This window comes from Tympanuchus pallidicinctus, unplaced genomic scaffold, assembly GCF_026119805.1.
Source record: "Tympanuchus pallidicinctus isolate F22 unplaced genomic scaffold, pur_lepc_1.0 scaffold13, whole genome shotgun sequence".
Lineage (NCBI taxonomy): Eukaryota > Metazoa > Chordata > Aves > Galliformes > Phasianidae > Tympanuchus > Tympanuchus pallidicinctus.
The window spans coordinates 14,374,458-14,398,752 of NW_026294648.1; the positions used below are offsets into that span (position 1 = coordinate 14,374,458).

At 43.4% G+C, this 24,295-nt stretch overlaps 1 long non-coding RNA gene across 1 annotated transcript; it reads right to left on the minus strand.

The window, feature by feature from the left end:
• Window positions 1–9,852: 9,852 nt before the first annotated feature.
• LOC128076232 (uncharacterized) lies at window positions 9,853–23,891 on the minus strand. Its single transcript, XR_008204288.1, has 2 exons — window positions 23,824–23,891; window positions 9,853–12,735 (listed from the first exon to the last, which is right to left on the minus strand). It is a non-coding gene; the product is annotated as an uncharacterized LOC128076232 (long non-coding RNA).
• Window positions 23,892–24,295: the final 404 nt, after the last annotated feature.

A 24,295-nucleotide genomic window follows, 5' to 3' on the forward strand; every position in this document is an offset into this window, starting at 1 on the left:
CATTTTAACTCGAGGAGAACTTTTATCAACCATGCATACAATTTTTGAGTTTAGCTTTAACTGAAGCAGAATCTTCGTTAACCATTTTTTATCCCTGATCACTCAGCAGTCCCTAACAGGGCTGCCTGGATGGCAGCCAAGTGAAAATTCACACTCATAAATGCTCTGTCCCACTTAAAACTGCCTGGTGGCAGCACCAGCTACTCGCTGTAGGTGTCAAAGCCGCGTGCCCAATTACAACTCCCAACAATCGCAGCGAGGAGCAGGCAGATGGCTATCATATGCTGAAAGTATCGTTTCTCCACAAAAGCACCATTTGTTGGCCCTGTCAAATCAAATATTTTCCTGTTTGATTTTGTGTGTAAGAGCAAATTGGGACAACCTGTCAGTGCTGCAGACACGTTGTGCTGGGTGCTGGCAGGCAGAGTTCTTAGCTGCAGCGTCCCTTGGCACCTTGGCTGGCAGCCATCAGCCCACCAGAGATGCCATCTCTGTGCTGAGGCAGTTCCTAGGGCTGTCTTGACCTCCTGCATGACACCTCCATAGGATTGAGCAGCCTGAGAGAGGCATTATTTCTTTGCCAGTGTCAGGGCTCACGCGGTTTCAGTCTGTCACTTTCACAAGGGGAGATTAAAATAAAACTGCAGTCGATATTCCTTTATGATGAGAGCTAAAAGTTTGAGTCGGGTTTGAAGCAGGCTTGCCTGGGGATTCAGAACAACTCCACCTTCCTCTCTGTAACTTCACAGCAAAAAACTTGTAATTAGAGGGAAAAACCCTCAAAATGTGAGATATTTCAGTTCAGTCTGAACTCACCCAAAATATCTAGCTGTGGTTTTATGCCAGCCTGAAAGTTGCTTGTTTATGTAGAACTCCTAAATCCACTGCCTTAACAACAGTATTTACTGAATGGACATTTCAGTTACAGCAATGTATGCTGAGCACCCATCCAGTGGGACTTAGCTGGAGGCTGCAGAGCCTCCAGGAGAAGGAGAACAGCAGGAGGTGAAGCTCATCCATTGCCGACAAGATCCAATGGAAGCAGCTCCTTTGCTCAACCATTACATGTCCTGAAACAGTGCAATAATTATACTCCCAAGTAGTCTAAGCACAAATTAATGCAATTATAATAAGCCGTGTAAGAAAGTCTGTGATGCTAGAAAAATCTGTGTGCTCTCTCTTAGACGTGCAGCATGTGATTATGAGCAGTTATGTCTACAAAGTTTATCTGATAAGAGAACATTTATTGGAAGTTTTAAGGAAGTGCATAGTTAAAGGAATTTCCTTAGAAGAAACTACTTCATCATTTTACCTTTCACACATCTGTTAAATTGGCAACACAGTCCAAACAGAAATCATTTTGCTGTACTTCAGAGTTACCCGGTTTTAATGAGTCTCGGGAGGTGCAGGGATGGATTTTGCTGCCAGCTACCATTCAACCTAATATTGCAATGGAAACATGAAACTAGAAGAACTCGGTGTGTCCCTGCTGTCAGACTGCTCTGTGATAAAGTTAGCACTTGTGAAAAGGGGACAAGAGGCATCAAGAATAGGCAAGGGTAGGAAATCCAGCAGTGAGATCCAGGCTGACTTTTCTCAGCTGAATTAACCGAATGTTTTCCTTGCTTACTTGAAAATGTGAACATGTAGTAGCATGTTCTGTTCATAATATAAGAAATAACATGCTCTGTTCAGAATGGAATAAGGACCATAGACAGAAGACCCCTCAGCTGGCATTTTTCCATGATCCTGAGGAACTGGAGAATTAAGTTTTAGGCAGCTTTTGATTTGAAGGAGGGGGAAGAAATGCAGCAATACTGCAGTCTGCTTCATCTAGAACAAAATACTCAGCTCTCCTGGCAGCACTGTAGCAAAACCCAGCACAGAAGCAGTGGGTGTTTCATCCAAGAACACTCTATCATGAAAGCAAGTGTAGTTACAGTGGCGCAAACCAAACCTGTACGGAGTAAAAGGCTTTATAATGATTTTTATGACCTTATAAAAGCCACAGGAAAGGTTTCTCCTCATCCACTGGGAAGAGAAGATATGGCAACAAAAGCTCTACGGCATAGACAGCAATCCCAGCTGCACAATTGGAGGCATTCAGTAGGCATAAAACTACAGCACAGTCCCTTCTCTGGATGGCCTCACAAAGTAACAGCTTATTCCTAATCAACTCAACAGCTCATAAATGTTAAAAAAAAAGATGGAAAGCAGCTGAGTCCGGGATATGATAATTCCCATTAACGTAGCTTCACTTGAACAAGAACTCAGCACTGTGAGGATGGAGAGTAGAAGTATGAAAATCTAATGAAGAGAAAGACATTTTTCCTCCTATAGGGAGTGGGCTCTCCCCCACTGCCATCTCCACACTCACACTCACACACACACACACACACACAAATGCTAGATTGGTAGTGACATTTAATAAAAAATCATGGCTCACCTCAGCCAGTGATGTTAGTGCACTCAAACTACAATCACAGTTTAATGAAGACTTCTTATTCCTGCTTTTAAAGGCTCTCATTTAAGCACGTGCTTATCTTTAAAAAATGGAACAAGAAATCAACAGGATGCAGTAATTAAGAGAGAAATGGAGGCTTACATTTTCAAATCTCTAACAGGAAATGGAAGACTAAAGACAAAATTAACTGAATAATTTCCCAAGCTCAATATACATTAGATAATTATATCTAATAGAGAGAGTTATCCGCTGATTTTGCTCAACATCAAGAAACTGGAAAGTCATTAGAGAGAAGAGACTTGAGATAATCAGCTAAAAGCCTTTGGTTGGAACATGGAAGTTCAGAGGACAGAATATGCTAATATTACATTCAGAAGAACTTCAGAGAGTCCTCTCCTAAAAGCTGCAAAATGAAGGCAGAAAACCACATGTTCAAACTAGACTAGACTAAGACAGCAAGATGCTCCATGGTCTCTAAAACAAGAAAATGCTCCAAACAGAGAAGAGGAACTACTGTAAATACTGCCTGGAGCTAGAAGGAGCACTTTTCATCAGCTCAGCCTTACAAAACCCTCTTGCAAGAGACAAATGAGAGCTGCAAGTGCTGTGATAAACTTCATTAACACTAGTCACTTGGTTTAATGCATTTAGAAATTTATACTCTGTTAACAAGGAGTACCAGACTTGGTCAGCTTCTGTCCATTGGGGCAACTGCAAAATTTACTGCCACTTAAGTCACTTCTCACTCAGAACCTCAATTAATTAATTGGTGAGAACAATTACAGTATGACTGCTGAAATCAATATGTATATTTCAGAGCAAACAGATTTCATTTTCTTGCCTGCTTTCCATTTATAGAGCCCAAGTGAGGCTATCACTGGAAAATCTTATAAAGCCTAAGAGCCTCTTAGCTAGAATCTAGTTAAAAGTTAAAATTGTGCCCTATGTCTAGCCTCTTGCCTTGCCAAGGCAAGACCACAATGCGTTCATCAGCATCTCACAAAGGGTGACCATTGGCTGAAGTGGGTTTAAGAGATTCTGATTAAAGCCATTCATCTGACATGAAATGGAGCAGAGACAAAAATCAAATCTCAGGAACAATGTGGGTATGGAAGGCAATACGCAGCAGGCAAAAATTAGGATCCATACACAGGAGCCTTCAAAGTCTAAGGACAGATGTGTCACTGAGTGACTGGAGTTTATCAAGTCACTCCTTGCCCATCGAGCATCCCAGCTCTTCCTGAGCACAATTTCTCCTTGGCAAAGAGAGGTCATGGGACTTTTCTTGGCTGACTGTGGTACGGAGATCAAACTAAGTCTCAGTAACTCAAATTTTCAGGACTGAAATGATGGAAACTGACAGTCATTTCAGGTGGGAAGATGTGCACAGCTTGGTTATACTTTTGAATCTTCATATTCACTACAACGTTAATGTATAATTCTGAAACACTAGCAAGGAGCATGTCCTTACTGCTCCTACATGAATATAGTATGCAAACTCAATATTAGAATGACTTTCTCTGATTTCCTTTAATTCTCTACTTACATGTGAAGTACTTTGGAATATAATTCATTACATTTAGAATAATGATATTAATTCTAGTCAGCCAGTTGGGGCAGAGACACTTGCAGTTGGCAGCTCTGAAGTCATTGTAACATTGCTTCAGGCTAAGCCTTTTGCTATCAAAGTACGTGGTTGCAAGTGGCACTTTTCCTAGAACAGCTGCCTTGGCTTCTGTGCTGTCAGAAGCTGATGAAGGTGGAATAGGAACACGTTTTCAAAGGATAAAGATCATTCCAGCTCCAAATGTTCAGCAACAACAAAATTAATTCATGAATGAAATGTCAGTTTTTGTATCCAGAGCTGTATTTCCAGGAAATTATCATGCAGCATGGCATGTATTTGAGCAGCTGCTAACCAGTTTCTTGGACAAACTCTAACCTCCAAGTTTGCTAACCCATGGTACCACCATTCTTGGACTTTGCTCAAGGGGAGACCTACATGTTCTGAGCTGTAAAGAAAGAGGTTGAAACTTTCACCTGGAGAACATCAGAATGCGTGTTATGGGCTGGAAATGACACAAAGGAGAAAACTGAGATGTAGCCACTGAATAAAAGATGACTAAAAGACAGCAGGGTAATGTGAGCACACCAAGCTCAGTCATCTAACCGTCTAACCATGTAGCAAAGCTTCCCCTGAACAGACTCATAGCCCTCTAGTTGTTTCCTGAAGCTCCTTATGAAGTAAAATGATTAGCAAAGGGAATGGCCAATTACAGCCATTTGAAGTTAGCAGCGTTTCAAGGTAAATCAGATTAGAAGCCTAACCTTTGCAGTGAAAAGCAGGAAAAACATTGCCTGTGTGAGGACTGCAGACTCACATTGAGCAAAACCCCAAATGCCTTTCCTGACTTGGTCTCCAGCTGCACTCCTTCATCTCCAACGTAAAACAACAACAGAAAAGCAAATGAGTGAAAGAACAGCAAGAGTGCAAATAATCTTACACAGTTGGTTGAACCTACGCCTACAAACACTTTGGTTCACCAAGAAAAGCACAAGGGAAACTAGAACAGGCATTAAACAACAGATTCAGTTTGCTAGCTCTGTTTTAACAGAAAGATACACCCTGAAGACAGAAGAGCATGTCCTATTTGCAGAACACAGCTAGCTGAAAGGTGTTTATTTTCCTTGGTTCTGTTCTTCATCTGCCCCGAGGCAATCAATACTTGTTCTGAAAACCAATTTTATTCACTTGCACGAATATCTGTGTAAAAGCATATCTCATGGCTCTCCATTTTCCAGCAAAATGTAAGTGCTGAACCGAACCATAATCTGTTTTCACTTAACCATGCAGGCGTGTGTATAACACTGACAGAGGTACATCCCTCCATACATCCCCACATAGAAATGGCAGGGCAGGCTCTGTCCTAATCTGGAAGTCTGCACAGATAGGTTTTAAAAAGCCTACAAGTCCCTACAGTTGCTACCAAGGATTTCTTGCATGACATCTTAGTGCCTTAAGTGGTTTTCAAATACAGAGTGGGATTTTCCTACCATCTCCACTCTTTGTGCTGTAAAAGAACTTCTGAAAGAGCCTCACTCTGCAGAGGCCCATTAGCACTGTGGCCAACGCAACACTAATAGCAGTCAGAGCTGTGAAATGGGCAGAGCTACAAAGCAATCACTGCTTGAGTTGCAGTGACCACCCCTCACATTGTGCCTGTGGTCATGCTGTATATGAAGCAGAACGCAGTTATGCAGAATGATCAGCTTTAGTCTGTAAATTAAAACATGAGGTCATGAGCCTTTGTCCAAGCTAGACAGAGTAATGGTTTTCTAAGTGGAAGCTGAGAAAAATGTTAGCTTCTTAACATATGCCAGAAGATGGGTGAAAAAAAGAAGACATTTCACTTGTTATATAGACACATCCATTTCTTCCTACTCAGACAGGACTCCTCTAGTTTTGTACTAGACCTAATTAGATTTTAAATGAGATTCCAGCACCTATAATAGCTTATTCTGATTGTTCTTTTTATATCATACGGGCACTGAATATTCATTGTGTTCGTGTGATTAAGTACCAAATCAATAGATATGACTAGTGGACCTGTTAGAATTTATGCTTTGCCTTATAAATACAAAGAATAAAGTTATATCTGATGCACAGCTCAACCTCTCTCTTTGAAGTGCTGCTGTGATTGACGTGGCTGGTGATCACAATGAAAATGAGGGAAAATGAATAACTTAATGAAATTTCTGCATTTAGGATTAAAAGCCAAAGGGAACTGTTATAATATGAGATAAGTTTCCAAGGTTTTGTGATGGATAAAAGAACAGTGTAACTTAAAACAAACATAAAAGGTCAGTGCACCTAAAGCAGCAGATTTTTGGAAATGTCCTGTTCCCATGGGATCCCAGGTAGCAGAAAGGAAAGGACCACAGCTGTCAGCCTGATACAGCCCTTCAAAAACTGTGTATGAGAAATTAATCAATAGGCAAAGGAGAAAGAATATTTTTCCAGGTGAAATTACAGTCTCTCACCCATGTAAAGCAAAAAAAAACCCCTATGTCTTTTTCAGAAAAAAGAAAATATCCATTTAGCAGAACAAAGGAAGATATTGCTATCCTAAGTGATATTCCTATTCAAGCTAACTGCAAACTTGAATTCAACTTCACACGAGAGTTGCTGGCTCTGAACATGACACAGAACCTTCTCACCAGAAGGTATGTGGCCATGCATTGCGTGGGCTCTGGGCAGCAGCACAGCAAACTGGCACCAAAGCGGTCCAACCTGGTCTTCAAAACTCTTCAACCTCACTCCTACATATCCCACACATGATCTGCTGACCCCCCATGCTATTATAGCCCCCTTTGTCACAAATAAACCAGACCCTTCCAGTTTAGAAACTGCTGCCTGAGCTAATAAGTCTGCCTTGTGGCACAGTTGATTAGCTAGGGCTTAGCACTGCCAGCTGTGTTGCCTCCAGCTCCCAATCTTGCCATTTGGATTAAACTTCAGATGTGCAGTTGCAACTCAGAAACAAAATGTTGATAACGATAATTAATACACTGAAATTAGTGCTCTTGTTCAAAGTCAGGCAATCTTGACTGAAGGACTATACTAAAGCAACCAGAAATTCTCTGTTAACTATGGAGAAAGGGCATGGGATAACAAGGAAACATAAACATTACACCTGTGGTAACCTAGGCACACGTTAGTTGCTCTGGATTGCTTTTTAATACACATTTTCCTTGTCCACAGACTATGGCTACAACTCCTGTCATCTCTACAACACTGTGCCTTCAGCAGTGTGAAATTTCATTGCATCCATCCAATCAGGATCTCAGATTTCACCTGATAATTTGTCATGTCTGTCTTCCCTCATTTAAAATACTGTGAATTTTGTTTTCATATGCAATCAGAAGTTTTGGCATCCACTTGGAGCAGTCAAAAAGGTTATAATCCCTTTTTCTCTCACTTTAAAGAAAGAAGAGCCTTCCAAGTCTTTCAAGAAAGACATTATCTCATGTTTGCACAATATCCAGAATGACCTGGATCTGATCATTACAGCATGACTCACCACACAGCCAGAAATACATTTAATGGTGACTTGATTGTGGAAATCAGATTAACGTAAGCAGTCTGGATTTTTGTTGAATGCCAAAGAACATTCATGCGGTGAAGGAAATGGCACAGGGAATACTGTCAAACACAGGCTTTAAATCCCCTGTAGAAAGCAAGCAAAAATATTATTGCAAACCTGCAGGGATGATTTATGCAGCCCTCAGAATGAGATAGGCACCCTAAAAGAAAAGTTCTGGAGCATTTTTCATTAGACACTAGTCTCCACTAAATCGCAGTTACATGTCGTTTCCCTTTTAATTACTTTTCCCTACAGCTCATAAATCAGTGAGAAAGCAACTCCAAGAAGGCTTGTGTTTTGGTAGCATCTTCCGATCAATAAGAGCTTTTTAAATGACTTCACCAAGTTCTGGATCAAGTGCTGGGCCAGGACTAACAATGTTCTTGTCAGTGACACTCAGGGCATCATCACGAGCACATCGTGGCACTGTAAAAAATGCAATTCCACCAAATGCACTAAAAAAGAAAAATAACAACAGCAACAGTCACCCACACTGCTCTTCATAGCAAAGTCCAATCCAAACATCATACATTACTAAACCCTGCCCAAAGATACTTCAGCCTGTTGGCATGACATAGAGAAACAGAAATGTTATTTCTGATGCAACCTGAGTTATTCACTACTTTTCTGATCTTAGAATTGAGAAAGTGTAAAAGGGAGGAAAGATTACGTTGTCCCCCTGGCAGGACATTTGGTGGTGCAGTGCAGCACCAAAGCACTGGGAGTCAACACTCTCCCTACATCTTGTGTTGCTGTACATGATGCTGGGGTTTCCAATCTTTCTTTCCGCAAGAGGACAAATGCATGTGTTGTGCAAAAGTCCAGGTGATGCTGCAAGTCCCCACTGCTCCTCAGGAAGCAGCCATATGCACACAACAATATATGCCAAGCAAGCTGCAAGGTCTGCTACACACAGCAGTGACCAGTGTCCTGTGGGCTTGGTTACTCCCCTGAGCACAACTCTCTGTCATTGCAGTGTAGCAAAACATATCTCTAGATCCTCAACTTTACAACGATCTGTTCCATTACTGTTCTCTGCAAAGCCCATAGCAAATGCTCTTATCCTGGAAAGAGCCTAGGAGAACAGTCTGGCTGGTGCCCCAGATCCTGACTGCCTTCCCCTTCACCTCCATTTTGAAGGCCTCTGTTCATGGAACTTTATTCTCTGATTTCTCCCTGAAGCCCATGCAGATTTTCAGCAGATGCAATCCTACTGCCTCCTCTGCCAGCCCATTGCCATCTCTGAACTGCTCCTCAGTGCCTCTTCTAAATGGAGTTTTGATTAATCTGGGATTGAGCAGCCCTGGCCATCTGCTGCCATCAGAAGAGGGATGAGACGCTGCACAGTAAGTGATCATTTCCATTGAGCCTCCAGAGGAGGGATCAAACTGCGCAGTCCTTACCCAGCCTTGACCTACAGGTTTCACTTCTCCACCCAGACTCACTCCACCATTTCAGTATTTCTGCAAAATATTGAGTTCTAACCATTATTGCAGGGTGTGGGGTGTGTTCTATTTTATATAGCTACACTACTACAGAAAGGCTTTGCTTTTATTGATGAATCTGACACTCCAGGCAGGATAGTAATTACTTTTAGAACCTTGTTCCAACTCCCACTGATGCATCTATTTCTGGGAGATGCTTAGTCTTGTTGTTTAATTCCCTATCTCCAGATAAGCTAGTGTGAAATTTCAACTACATAAGCTACTTTTACCTAGAGATCCAGACAGTGCATCTTCAGCTGGTGCAAATTGGTGCAATTTTCTCATCAACGTGTATCAGCTGAGAATCTGGCCTTTTTATGCTACATTAAATTATCCTTTCATCAGCTATTAACTTTTGTGCCTCACTCACATAACTCCTGCTGTCACACATCTTGGAGATGCTGATACAACTGGAACCCTGCAAATTGGGAAATGACAACAGGACACTGAAGGAAGATCATGCAAGAACAGGGCAGTAGGTGACAACGTGGTTGGAACAAACAAGCAACCAAGAAGACAAAAAGCACATCCAGCCAACCCTAAGAACCAAGCAAGAGTGACTGAGATGCGATTTGATGCTGTTAATTTTCCTTCAGATTTTCATGGTCTCGCATTAAATCCAACATGGTCTGGTTATCACTTTGAGCAATGAGGCCATTAAACACACCAAGCTGTGGGGCGATAGGAGAAGCTTATGAGCTTGGGCCTTTGTGGGTGAAAGAATCTTCTTTCAAGTCTGGCGAGGTTTCCTAATTACAGTTTCTGAGGCCGTTGCCTGTATGTTTGGGGAAATTAGCACTTTGAGGCAGGAGCTGGTATTCCCAGACAAGGCTAATTTTGTTTCCACTAACTGATGTTTGCCAGGTTTAAGTTTAATGACATTAGATCTCACTCAGGGAAAGTCTTCCTGTCGTTAGCAATGCGCTAATCATAAATGGGACGTCTCTAGTGGTGCTTGCCTCCACTGTTATATTTCTCAGAGTATTTCCCTGAAAAGCCACAGCCCAGGCTCACATTCCCAGCTCTCCTGGCAATCTGCAAGGTCCTTTGAGCACCATCTTTTGGACAAGTATTTCCACCCCAGGGATGTAACAAATGTGCAGAGTACTCTTGCTGGAGCAGAGCAACTTCTGAGCTGGGGTTTGTGCTTGACCCACATGTGAGAACGAAGAGAGCAGCGGCAGAAAGACTGGAGAGTGTGACAGCTCCTAATACCCTGCTTTATCTGCTGTAACCTTCGCCCCCCAGAATCCTCTTTCAGGGTTGCAGGCAGACAGGCTGTCGAGCCATGCCCAGAAATAGGGCACTTATCTCTGCAGCACTGCTCTCACCTTCTGGAGGTGATCTGCAGGGCCAGTACAGCCTCTGCCTTCTGATAGGCAAGTTTCCTTATCAAAATAATGCTTTGCCTTAAGTTCCAGAAGTTTCATTTCAACTTGATTTAGATACAGAGCTTTCTTGTTTTCTTGAATGCAAGCTGTGCTGTAGGGGAAAAGTGACTAAGCACCATCTACAAACACATCCTGCAGTCACTTTCCTCTTTCTATGAGTTTTCTGCAAGCAGGCAAGCACAAAGAGCAGGTACAGAGCAAGTATAAGACGTGGTAAAATTACAACTCACAGAGAGATTTTTCTGGTTATGGAAAATGGAATTTTTTTGCCCTTTTATGCAGTTATCGATAGATTTCAAGTATTGCATGATTTGCACCATGCATAGGTTTGTACCTGCTTTGGGGATAAGTGTGCCCCTGTTTTGTGATCTGCACCTAACACACAAGCAGCAACACATGAACTATACAGTGAAAATGTTTTTCTCTGACACGTGGAATTTATTTATTGGTAGGAACCAAAACAAGCCGCTGTGAAGTGGAAATATTATTGTGCCCTTTAGATTTTACTTTCATGAAGCCTACAATACCGCTCCTGTTAACCATCTGTTTGTCTTAATTAAAATGGTATTTCCATATGAAAAACAGTCACATCATCCTCTATAATGCAAGGCTCCAAAACAGAAATACTGAGCTTTAAACACTGTCTCCTCTGTCAGTAAGACTTGTTGTAGGTTGCAAAGTATTTTTAGTTTTGAGCCCTAGTAAGAAAGCGTCAGTTGTAAGGATACTTCATGTGTTTGTTATAAAAGCTCCCCATGCTGCACAGAGATCTGCAAATAAGATTTTTTTTTCTCTGATGAGTGGATGATTTCAATTGATTTTTCTTTTCTTTTTGAAGTCTTCCCAGAAGCTTTGCTTAGCAATTGGACGGGTTCTTTCAGCTTTTCTCAAACATCAGCCTAATGCCAGAGCAGCTCCCTCCTCCTCTACCTACATCAAGGAGCCCCATCAATGACTGCTTTCAGTCCTTTTAATTCATCTGCTTAGGCAAGGCCTGTTAGGCACCTCTCCAGCAGAGTGTGGAGGAAGCATTTCAGCTAACTGAACAGAGCCTTCAAACCTCTCTGTGGCTGCAAGTGACTCCGTTCTCAGAGGTCAGCCTTTTTCCCAGGAACTACAGCGCAGAAGATGGAAGGAAACCTCAAAGCCAAGACTTTCTGACTGATTTCAGTTTTCATCTGGTTTTCTAGAGGTGCCCTCAGGCAGAAAGGTTGCTCTTTTATTCTATGCTATAAGCAGCACCCTATCGTTTCCTGGAGACATCTTAGGCCAGTGAATCACCTCCTTTGAGTAAAATGCGCCTGCTTCCAAACTCAACTTTGTGCAACAGCAAATTCAGTTAGGAAAAATGGAAAAAATAATATGTCTTCTATGAAAAAGCTAATTTTCCAAAGCCAAGCTGAAGTGTTATCTCCATCCGTGCTCCTCCTCCTCCAGATTCCCATTTGAGGCTGACTTAAGTATCACAGGTCCAACTCTGCCCTCGCGTACACCCACCTAGAAATGCTCCCCTAAACACAGCATGGGAGTGCTGATAGGGAGAAACTGAAAGGGTTTGTGGAGAGAAAAAGCATGCTGAATTCTTGTGTTTGCAGGCACTGCAGAGACATCCTTTCCTATGAGATGCATGTCCACCAAAACCCAGAGGAGGAGCAGGCCACCTGTCCTGTGCTGATGCTGGAGTTCTGGGTCTGGTGCATTTTGCCATCTCTTTGCACTGCCAAGAACCTGCTTTGGTGAAGCCATTAGGACACTACGACTTTTGTCTATTACAAGGTCTTCCCCACAGAGGTGATCCCACTGATCTGACATCCTACCAGGTAGGGGAGCACTGCTGCATCCCTGCCTGGAGCTGGGGAGTGTGGGCAGAGCATGACCCCTTTGCTAGTCACTGCCACCCCAGGAAGGTGACGCACCTAGAGGAAGGTTGTAAGACCCACAGCTGATTGCTGGCAAGCATTTTGAGTGCTTTCTGGCAGTTAATTAAAGTTCTCAGTTTCACACACTTTTGCGCCAGGTGATGTAAAGACCAGCTCCTGACAGGGCTCAGCTCATACTGCAATTTCTCTCCAATGGGAACATCTGTATGACAGTTGCTGCTGCATTGCTTTCTGCAAATAAGCTGGAGGATTTCCAGTATCTTGAACAAAAATCTTGCAGCTAGAGTAATTGCATTAGAAGGGAGCAAAGCATGGGCGGATCTCTGATTGCACTGCAGTCCCAACTCTTCATTATGAGCATAATTCCTCCCTCTGTAAAGAATTATCAATAAGCAACTGCCTCTATGCCAGATTGATTGAAACTGGGCAAAGAAAATTCTGCCAGTCCCTGGTATGACTTCTCAGATCCTGCACACCTGTTCCTGGTGTTTCCCTCCCAGTTCCAGGCTGATTCCAGCTGTGTGTGCCCTTTCCATCCCCAGTACTGGTCTGTCTAGAGTAGGGCAAGCTACTTCAGGGAGAACTTGAACAACTTTTTGCTGCATTAAGCTGTATTTTAACATGGAAGTTTGCACCCAGCATGACAACGTGAATAATAAATTCCCCACACCAAAAAGTATCTGTTTGATGGAAACTGGAACTGCTGACAACAGTGACAATATAAAGCCATCTTAGTCACTTAAATTACACAGTGGTAGGCTCAGATTCTCACCCTGAGAAAAGGGAAAGCAATGATTTAAAGCACAAACTGAAAGCAACACTTTGCTTCTTGAAATGGATTAGTTCTCTGTGAGATTAAGTCAGCATTCAAAACCACACAACATGTGCTAATATTATTGCAAAGTCCAGCTTATAACAACAAAGCGGTCATCAAGTAACATAGAGTAACACTGAGACTGCTTTAAAGCATTTGTCTAAATCTAGTGCTTATAGTTCAGCTCTCAGCAAACACAGTTTATTCTATTTACATTGCCCTTGATTCAGTGAGGCAGCTTCAGCCTTTAGCTGTGTTTCCACCCCATGTGTACCAGCACATTCACACTGACACAGATGCTCCAGAAAAAACACAACACAAAGTATCACTGAGGAGCCAGGCCAGGGAAGGATGCTCAGAGTGCCAGGGGTGGTCACCAGGGCAAACACAACACTGCCTCAGCCCTCCCAGCTTGCTCACTCATGCAAAGTGCCAGATTATTTTACACAAAACATAACAGTCCAGAAAACACACTGGTAGGAAACATACCTACAGGAAACTCTCTCCAAATATTGCTGTAAATCTCAAAGCTGAAGTGCATTTCTAGAACTTGGGAAAGCACAAAAATCCAGCAGGATGCCCTGCAGTTCATGTGGATGCATGGGAAGGAGCAATGCAAGATCTGGGCTGGTCCCTATTGAACCCCAGCTCTCACACAAGCAGGAGGGCTCATACAGGGAGACCACATAGGACCACCTCTGGAAGGCCCCTCTCACAGCCCCACCATGTCTCTAAGCAGGGTGGTTGCCACAGGCTCTACACATTTGCAAGAGAAAGTTTTTAATGCTACCTTTCATTAAATAGCCAAAAAAAACACAGCACCCACAAAGTGGCAGACACTGCCACAGGCTGAACTTATTTCCAGTCAGTGCAGTGGGGAGAGCAGGGTTGTTGACAGCAGTGGCTGTGCCATATGTGGAACTGAGCATCTCAACCCTGTCACACCCACACAAGGCTCGGCTCTCACTTTCCAAAACCAACTCACCCCCTTGCCAGCTCTGCTTTGCTCCAAGCACAATCCACACTCACATCCCACAAGTGCCTCCCATTTTGGGTAAATCTGCTTTATTCCTGTCTTTTCTAGCAACCTACACAGCTCCTGCTGCCACGATCACGGCATTAGCATGAGGTGAAGGGAAGCCTCGGGATGCTGCAGAGGGACCTCTGTTGGGATGTGCTACAGTTATCACATTGCCATGGCAACAGCTCCCACAGGTGGCAGTGTCCCCAGTAATTGAATGGGAAATGTCACCACGCCATGCCCAGGGACTGGCTTTCTGTGCACACAGCAGCTGCCACTGTGCAGCCTTCAGTCCTCACTTGGTTGGTGGGACCCCATCGGTCCCACAAAATGCACTTCTTCAACAAAAACGCCAAAGAGAGTATTTCTGAGGGAGGTGGTGGAGTCACCATCGCTGGAGGCTTTCAAGTGAAAGGTGAATGCAGCACTGAGGGACATATCTCCACCGCACTGCTGCAAGCTGGTCTATGGGCAAAGGCCACTCTAAGAGCAATTGATGGATCATGCACGCAGATACAACTCTGGCTGAGAGATGAACTCAGTTCATACCACTGCTTGTCCAATCCTGCCAAGGGAAGAAATGAAGGCTTTACCTTCTAGCCTCTTCTGAGGTCACCTGGGTCCCCCTCTTTGCTCCTACACCTTCTGCCTCACTGCTGGGTTCACTACATGGGGCAATGGGGATTATTCATCCCTGAGGACTGGGGCAGGAGCTACAGCTGTGACTAACCATAGCAATGCCATTCCTATTCTGTGGAGGCTGGAACATCTGACAGTTTCTTATTTTCCCACTTGTCTTTACTGTACTATTTCTTGCCTCACCATTCCTTTTCTAGGCTTGTTCATATGTTAGTCTGGTGCATACATATGTCGGTGCCCCCTCGTCATGCCATAACGAGTTGTCTCACACTGCAGCTTCCAAAGAACTGCTAAAAGGAGAAGTGTTTTAAATAAACACTGAAATCAGACTTAGGAAGATTTGTGACCATAACATTTTGGAGAACCACAGAATCACAGAATCACAGAATCACCTGGGTTGGAAGGGACCTCAAGGATCATGTAGTTCCAACCCCCCTGCCTAGCAGGGCCACCAAACGTACACATTCAGATCAGGTTGCCCAGGACCCCGTCCAACCTGGCCTTGAACACGTCCAAGGACGGGGCATCCACAACCTCCCTGGGCAGCCCGTTCCAGGGCCTAACTACTCTCCTTGTGAAGAACTTCCCCCTAACATCCAACCTAAATCTTTCCTCCTTCAACTTGGATCCATTTCCCCTAGTCCTGCTGTTGTCAGCCCTTCTGAAGAGTTTACTCCCCTCCTGGGTGTAGGTTCCCTTCAGGTATTGATAGGCTGCAATGAGGTCACCCCGCAGCCTTCTCTTCTCCAGGCTGAACAAGCCTAATTCCCTCAGCCTGTCCTCATAGGGGGAGGTGCTCCAGCCCCCTGATCATCTTAGTCGCCCTCCTCTGGACCCTTTCCAAGATCTCTATGTCTTTCTTGTACTGAGGGCTCCACACCTGGACACAGTACTCCAGGTGGGGCCTCACAAGAGCCGAGTAGAGAGGGACAATCACCTCCCTCTCCCTGCTGACCACCCCTCTCCTGATGGAGCCCAAGATCCCATTTGCCTTTCGAGCTGCCAGAGCGCACTGCTGGCTCATGTTAAGTCTCTCGTCCATCAGGACCCCGAGGTCCTTCTCTGCCGAGCTGCTCTCAAGGCCCACTCCTCCCAGCCTGTACGGGTGCCTGGGGTTCTTCCGGCCCAAATGCAAAACCTTGCACTTTGCCGTGTTGAACCTCATTAGGTTCACCTGAGCCCAGCCCTCAAGCCTGTCGAGGTCCCTCTGAATGGCATCCCTTCCTTCCACCGTATCAACCGCACCACTCAGCTTGGTGTCGTCAGCAAACTTGCTGAGGGTGCACTCAATTCCCTCATCGATGTCATTAATAAAGATGTTAAAGAGCACCGGTCCCAAGACAGACCCTTGGGGGACACCACTTGTTACCGGCCTCCACCTGGACATAGAGCCATTGACCACCACCCTCTGTCTGCGGCCTTTCAACCAATTGCTTATCCATCGGGTCGTCCACCCATCAAATCCACTTCCCTCCAATTTGGAGATGAGGATGTGGTGGGGGACCATGTCAAAGGCCTTGCTCAGGTCCAGGTAAATGACATCAGAACCCTGTGAGCAAGAACCCTGTGAGCAAGGAAGGGAAAAAATGATGTTCACGAGGAAGCAGAGGCAGAGCAGCATCCAGGAGATTCTGCTCCCAAGGCAGAATTGGCTCTGCTGTAACAAAAGTCTCCTGGGATCTGGTGCTAAAGTTATTTTCAGGTTGGATATTAGGAAAAAATTATTAGGAAAAAATTATGGGCAGTGGCACAAGGCTGCCCATGGAGGTGGTGGGGTCACCACCCCTGAAAGGGTTTAAGAACTGTGGAGATGTGGCACTGAGGGACATGGGGGTGGCCATGGTGGGGGTGGGTTGAGGTTGGACTTGGTGATCTCAGCAGCCTTTCCCAACCTTAGTGATTCTATTGTTGAGGATTAAGAGGCCAAATGCACTCTTGCCTAAATAAATAGATCACTACTTCCTTGCTAAGACTGATGCTGATGTTAACAGTGTGCCCACTTCAGGACACTCATAGAACAAAGCCTGATGTGGACGAAGGGATCTTCTCATTGGATACAACTGCCTTTTAAATTGCCCTCAGTAAACTGGGAATGTGAAGATCCTGCATTTGGAAAGTTTGAGATACATGCAAGGTGTTTTCCCATTGCTTCTGACCCTCAAACAAGGCAGGGGACTACAGAGCTCAGAGGACTCTTCCTTGGTCACAGCAAAACTCTGGTTCATCTGGAAGCACCTGAGCTGGGCATTAACTCCTTTCCCCATCACCTTGTTGTGGAAGGGAATCTGGCTTTTCCTTTCTTTTCCTTTTCCTTTCCTTTTCCTTTCTTTTCCTTTTCCTTTCCTCCAGCCTGTGTGCTGACGGTGGCTGCTGGCTTCATCACATCTTGATGCAATTTAGGATGACACTGAGCAGCCCCATACAAGATTAATGAAAATGTTCTTTAGTCCCTTCAAGTCCTTCTAGTGAGGTAATGTAATGTAGATTGATTTGCACCATTCCTTTCACCTGTCCCTGTTTCCCAGAGGCTTTGAAGGATGGCAGGCTTACTTGCCTGCTTTATTTTTTCATTTCCGACAGTGGAGGAAAGATGTAAAATATCCCCATTGGTAGCTTTTACTTCAGGGCTCAGTTACATCATAGGCCAAAAGAAGGAGGGCTTTTTCCACGTGTACATATTACTCTGTGGACCAGTTCTGCATTTTGCCATCCTCCTGCTGCACTTTTATAAGTGTCATTGGTGGCTTGCTTTCTGCTGACCCCACAGCATCTGCACTTTTGATGGATTACAAAACCCTTTTAAAAGGGTTAAATGCTTTAAAAAGGCAGCAGCCACGGCATCAGGTTGTGACCAGCAGCCACACTCACTGCCTTCCTGGATACAAACCAAGCTTCCCACAATTATCTCAGCATTTACAGCAGCATCCATGTTACTTTCTGATTTTTAGAAAACTTACTTAAACATTTATTTAGAAAACAATTTCATTTAAAAAAATATTTTTAAAAAAACCACCACCTTTTTAAGTCTCCCAGTTGTATTAGAAGACTGCTTTTCCACTGTTCTGCATCAGTTTGGCATATGTGGTTAAGAGCAGTGCCACGTGGCTCTTGCCTTTTGTTTTTTCTTTAGTATTATAGAATCATTAAGGTTAGGTAAGATCTCTAAGATCACCTACTCCAACCCACCTCACCATGCCCATAAACATATACCATATCTCCACTGTCCTGGAACACCTCCAGGGACTCATTCTAAGAAATTTTTCTTAATATTCAACCTGAACCTCCCCTGGTGCAACTTGAGGCCATCACCTCCCCTGGTGCAACTTGAGGCCATCACCTCTCATCCTATCACTGTTACCTGGGAGAAGAGGCTGACCCTCAGCTCGCCAAAACCTCCTTTCAGCCTCCTTTTCTTCAGGCTAAAAAAATCCCAATTCCCTCATTTGCTACCCATAACATCCTTCATCACTTTATTGCAACATCCACCCTTCTCTGGGCATGTTTCAGCACCTCGATGCCTTTCTTGCAGCGTGGGGTCCAACACTGAACACAGCACTTGAGCACCTGAAACACTCTGCCAGGCAGGCTGCAGACCTATGAATGAGTTAACCCCCAGCAAGACAAGCTGTCCCAATTAAAATTTAAGAAAGAAAGAAAAAAAATATATATCGATCTGTATAACTGTGCCCTCTGGGTCGAATCCTGGCTAAATCCAACACACTTTCAAGCATTCACCTTTCAACACATGGTCTTCCTCTCTGCCTGCAGCTGCCACAGTGCAAACTGCTCCACATTTGTGCCTTGAGTCTTGCCTCTATTCATGCAGCCATGGCATTAGCACAAAGACGTGCTGAGGGCGGCTGCATTTGAGCTTTTTCAACCAGAAAATGTCTAGCTGCCCTAATTTGGGGCTGTGGGTAGGTAAGAGTAGGGGGTGAACTCACACTAAAAAAAAAAAAAAAGAAAGAAAAGAAAAAAAAGGAGCATTATTCCATAAAACAGATCCTGCATGATGCTTTCAGTTCAAATGCAGTTTGACATTAATACATGCCTTAACTTCCCTGGAGAAAACAAACATGCTGAGACTGTCTGCAGGATACAAATTTGAAGATTTGTTATTTAAGGCTTAGAATGAGCCCCAAAAAATAGGCAACAGTATCCAGTTGTAAATCTTTAACTCTAGTAATTGTCAGGCTAAAGTTGTAAATGCACCAAGAAATCATCTGGCATAGCAACATTCCACCTCTGCTCTACATAAGCACTCTTTGAAGAAGATAAGAGGAGTCAGAAACAGGCACAAAAGGAAAGTAGCTCCCAAGAGCTGGGAGCATCCCTTGCACAAGCAGAGCAAGCATTACAGGTTGGGTCTCTCTCCAGATTTACTGTCACATCCTCCCTGCTGGAATACTGAGCAATATTTCATAAGCTATTCATTCAGACAATGTTACCCTCTTTTGTTCATGGAAACATCTAGAAAGGAAGTTTCAGTATGAACTGTATACTGATGTTCACCCTGTCCATGCACTTCAAGCCTACCCACAGGTAGTATATGGCTCTTATTCACTGTGAGAAGCATATTCTGGAGATACTTATGTAATAAGATGGACCATTGATGCTCTATATTGAAGGTACAAACTTACAGTTGCTTGTTTTAACCAGACTTCCTTTTCTGGGGATTTTTATATCAATAAAAACAGAGCGTTAGGCACAGGCATGAAATCCCCACACAAAACACAATGGAATCAAATAGAACTGAGAGTCTGGCTTTCCTCATTACTTGAAAGTAACAGAAAAGTACCAGCAGCAAAGTTTTCCACATCGTTCCACAGGCTGGATTAGCTGAAGTTTTAATGCCTCCCATTTATCAGCTTTGTAAAAAAAAAAATAATAATAATAATTTTTTTTTAAAAAAAAAAAACAATAAATAGTGAATATGGAAATTGAACTCTGTGCTCTACCAAATTGAGTTGGTACTACAAATAATACTCGAACAAAGAACTTTAAAATTCATGTTCATCCTTGTCACTGAAATAATTACTGCATCCACCAATGGGAACCTCCTCCCCTCGGTAACCATGGAAATATTTAAAGGCTGCCAAAGCCCTGCAATTACGGATTTCCCAATAGTTTTCAACATATCCTGCACAGAAAGTCATGATTTCCTGCCACAGAATGCAAAAATGTACTTTAATTATCACAACAGAAAGGGATAACTGGTCCAAAGAGAAAGCAGAACTACTCAAAATCGATAGAAGACTGCCACCAGTTTGTAAGGTGTGTCTTATTTGCCTTGTTAGAATCAAACAGAGCTTTATTGCATATCAAAATTCAAACAGAGCTTTATTGTGTCAAAGGTTGCAAAGGGAAGGCAATTCCACTGATATGAGTGCAAAGTTCTCCTAGTTAGGAGCATGGATGCGGATAGCAGGGCCTTTGTGCAGTCTGCTAAGCAATGCTGGAACAAGTCGAACAAGGATCCTTCCTCTCTCCCCACCTCCTCACTGCAGGTGTCCCCTGCTCTGGGAACAGGCTCCACCAACTCTTCCAAGGAGATCATTAAAATCAGGTGGAGGAAGCAACCCGAAAAAGGAGGGTGCTGAGGGAGACCAGCCACCACCAGCACTGCACAGAGGAGGAATTTCCTCAGGGCGCACTCAAATCTCCACCAGACTCACTGGTTGACTTCAGTAAGCAATGCCAATCTATGTATTATTTATCTTTTACACTTCAGATCACTGCAGTTAAAAGCACTTCCCTCAGTTTTCTTGTTTTCCATCTGCTTGTATCATTACCCTAGGATCATTTTGAGTTTAATTGAACCTGCATGTGCCTACTGAAGAGAAAACCTTGGACATGCTTGGTATAAAAGCTGCCACTCACTGTTTCTGTAAGAAACTGCCATTCTAAGTGCTGAACTGCCACAGCTCCATGAATACTGCTGGAGGAAAAACGTGCTCATTGGCAATTCTTCCCCATGTGGGCGCAAGTTAGCAAGTACATATGACAGACATCAAAAGTTGTTGGCCCCTTCTCTTTCTTAGCCATCTTCTCCCACCCCCAAAATTTCTTAAACATAACATTAAGCAGCACAGAACAGGGGTGAACATGATTGACATGACAGTGTTCCTTCCCTTTTTACTGCATAACTTCATGCACCTGAGCCTGGCCTTCTACAACATCTATGAAATAGACCTGAACAAGAAGAGCCACTGAAGACACAGAGTGCTTGGGGCAGAGCTTTGGGGGTTTTTTTCCACCTTAGAACTGACGGCCACTGTGTTTAGTCTGCTTCAAACTTGCATGGAAGAGCACACACAGAATCCTTTTTCTCCAAGAAGCAAATACAGCTGCCTTTTTTTTCTTTTTTTCCTAACCTTTTCTATCTAAAAATACAGTAGTACAGAGTTATAGGAATTTGCTTGTGAAATGACCTTCCTAGCCTCTTTTTCTAATTTATTGAATCATTCAGATGACCAAAACAGAAGAATCTGGGTGTATAGGAAAGCACATACAAAGTACAGCAGTTCCTCTTTGTTTTCTTGTGCCAGTGCCTACAGAGATGTGTGCCAACAGGAGCCAGCCTGCAAATAGTTCTTCTTGTCCCTTGCCTCACTATAAGGATTCTTTGGGGACAACCATTTTAACAATGAGGGACTCATTTCATTCCATATAGGAAGATTTGAGGAAACTTGTTGCTAAGTATTAAAATGATTCCAGACTGTTTTGGTTGTTTTTTTTTCAATCAGACTTGGACACCACCAGATATATATAGGACAGAGTTCAGACACCTGGTTGGAACAGGCTTCTTCCATCACCAGCAGGCCAGATTTGCCAGGCCATCAGCAAAAAACACTGATCCAGTGCTCTTGTTAGATATCCAGTTAAAAAATGCTTTGGAAACATGAAAATCCCAAATTTGCCAAGGAGGAGAGATGGTATCAGAACACCCAGTGTCCTATAGCAGAGCAAGTCAGTGCTGATATCTGCCTGTGGCTCCTTGCACAGTTGCTTACATTCATACACCGGGAAACAAAAAGACTGCTGTAACTGACAGGGAATAGTGATTACAGAGCTGAAAACATCAGGATTTATAACTATGGAATTAAGTCTTTACTGAAGGTGAGTCACCTTCCTAGAGAAATCAGGGCTGAATCAATGAATTACACTAGAAAGCAACGCGTCTTGGTATATGGGGTTACAAACTAAAACTTGCTTTAAGTTAGAAATAAAATCAACATGTCAGTGGAAAAACTGAAGTTTATAATAATACCACATTAAATGAATTATCAAAGTTTCTTTTACACAAATACAGACAACTGCTTTGGTGGCATAAATACATGCACGTACAGTATAACACAAAACCACCATGATGCATACTAACTTTTGTGGGGATAGATAACCTGAGCATGGATAATTACATAAAAAAAACATAGCACAATATGAATGTAAGCTAATTCTCAGACTGAATTGATATTTAAGCCTCCAAGCCTACAGACATTTTTGTACGTGTACACATAAACTAATATTTCCATTTACTTCATCAGGACAATTTGCAGGCTTTATATTAAACCTGCTCTGAAGTGCTCGCATGCTTTAGTCACACCAAGGATCGTTTCACTGCTAAGATACCCTCGAGTGGCTCATGAATTCAGCAGCCCCTAGATTCCAGCACTGCTGTATCTATCACCAGCCCTGCATGACATCCCGTAATTATAGGCTGCTATCAGGCTAGTAACATCCTCAACAAGTAGAATTGAGCTCTTGAGCATCAGCGTGCAAACCACACAAACACAGAGCTCTTCTAAAACGAGAGATTAACCAAAAGAAAGCAGGCCAAATCCTGCTCTCATTTACCCCTCTTGGATGGGCTGCATGGATGCGGCTGCCAAGACGATTTGGCAAGGTGCAGTCCTTCAGCAGCATGGGCTCCTTTGCACAGCTCCTGTGAACGGAATGCAAATGCACAAGCTGTGCTGTGCCCAGCAGCAGCAATGCCATTCACTCTGCTGCTGCTGTCGGTGCTGCCTTGCTGAAAGGTTGCACTGTGTCCCAACATACACACAAGTCTAAGTCAGATTTCTCATTCTGGTTGGCTGATAATATTAATCTTGAAGCTCCTTCCCTCCCAGCAAAGGCAAACAGTGCATTTCAGAATGGTTTTTTCTTCGTGGGTTGTTTTTTTTTTTTTGGTGTTGTTTTTTTTTTGTCTGTTTGTATGTTTTAGTAAAGGCTGAAAATATTTTTTTCATTTTGAATCAGAAGGTGCTTTCCTCAAAAAAAAAAAAAAAAAACAAACCCAAAAAAAAAACCAAAACTGAATGGAGACTATGCCTGGTGAAATTAAAACTAGAAGTAAACAAGCAGAAGATGTCTTGGAAGCCATTTCCCTGCAGGCAAAGTAATGGGCCTCTGTAATTCTTATTCAAGGAAGCATATCAAAAACTGAAACAACATATTTCATTCAAAGTCTCGATCAGGAACACAGCCAGGTTTCACCACTTGCAATGCCAATAAGATCTCTGCTAGGGTACATTTGTTGCTGAGCCTATTCATTTCTTCCTTTTTTTTTATTGATAGGGATTCCAAGCTTTAGTGGGAAAGTGCCCAGTTACTGAAACACAGAACATAGAGCAGCATTAGACCTATTATCTCCACATCCCTCCAAAGCAGCCCAGTAATTTCAGGGTGGTCAGGTCCTATATGATCTCACTCTCTACTGTTGCAACCCCTCATTCCATGGAGAAAAATTGGCTTTTGGGAACTCAAAGGAAGGGAAAAAATGCATCACAGAAACAATCTTAAAGCATTTTAGTGCTCCACAAGACAAGGTAAGGAAGACACACATAAGGCTCCCCACACAAACCTGTTCAAGCCTGCTGAGCAGCCATAAGCTGCTGACGGGGGCAAATCTCCCTAGCAGAGAGGAAAGAGGAGAACAAGAGGTCATTTATTCCCCAGTAAGATCATCCTGAAATTAGAGACATACCTTTGGGATCTATCAGGTCTACAGGCTCAGATCTCTGCTGTTCCTCCTGGTCCTTCACACCATCCCTGGGCACCTTGTACTTATCTTCTCCCACCTGGGTAGGTCCAGTCACATGACCTGTGAGCCTCAATTAGGGAAGGCCTTGATGAGTCATGATGAGCCTGATGCCCATCCTGATCCATCTCTTTGGAGAGGAAGTTTTCTACTTGTGGCTGCACTATAAGGCACACACATCCCATTACAAGCAGGATTAGCTGCCAGACTTGGAAGATACACACCAGCCAATGAGCGTTCAGCCCTTTTCTTGGGCAAATTGTATGTCTTTAAGCCTTTGCATACTCTTGTAGGCAACCATAAGCCAGAGGTAGTTCCAAGTCCAAACAACCTGCTCCATCCTGTCACCAAAAAGGCAAATTGACCTGTCCCAGCTGTGTATCCACACCATCAATCACATTTTGAAACACAAGCAGAG